We start from the raw sequence: 287 nt of genomic DNA, 5'->3' as shown, positions 1-287 counted from the left end.
TACAAGCGAAAAAAAAAAAAAAAAAAAAAAAACACGGTAGACAGGTTGCGCACGATATTCCCGGACAAAATTAATAGTTCACCCGGAGAGTGAGTCGATTCCCGGACTGTCTGGGTGAAAAGCGGACGGGTGGTAACACTAATAAAACTAATACTTAGCTCCACATTAAATATGAATTAAGACCTTTCCGGATGCAATTAAATTCAGAAAAAGAACTTTTGAGTCTTTTATCAAAATTTCAGGATTACGCTTCTGAATACAATAAATGAAAAAAAAAACCTTATGTT

The sequence above is a fragment of the Centruroides sculpturatus genome, unplaced genomic scaffold, assembly GCF_000671375.1.
Source record: "Centruroides sculpturatus isolate CEXI.00-Female unplaced genomic scaffold, Cexi_2.0 scaffold1956, whole genome shotgun sequence".
NCBI lineage: Eukaryota > Metazoa > Arthropoda > Arachnida > Scorpiones > Buthidae > Centruroides > Centruroides sculpturatus.
This window is presented reverse-complemented; position numbering follows the sequence as displayed.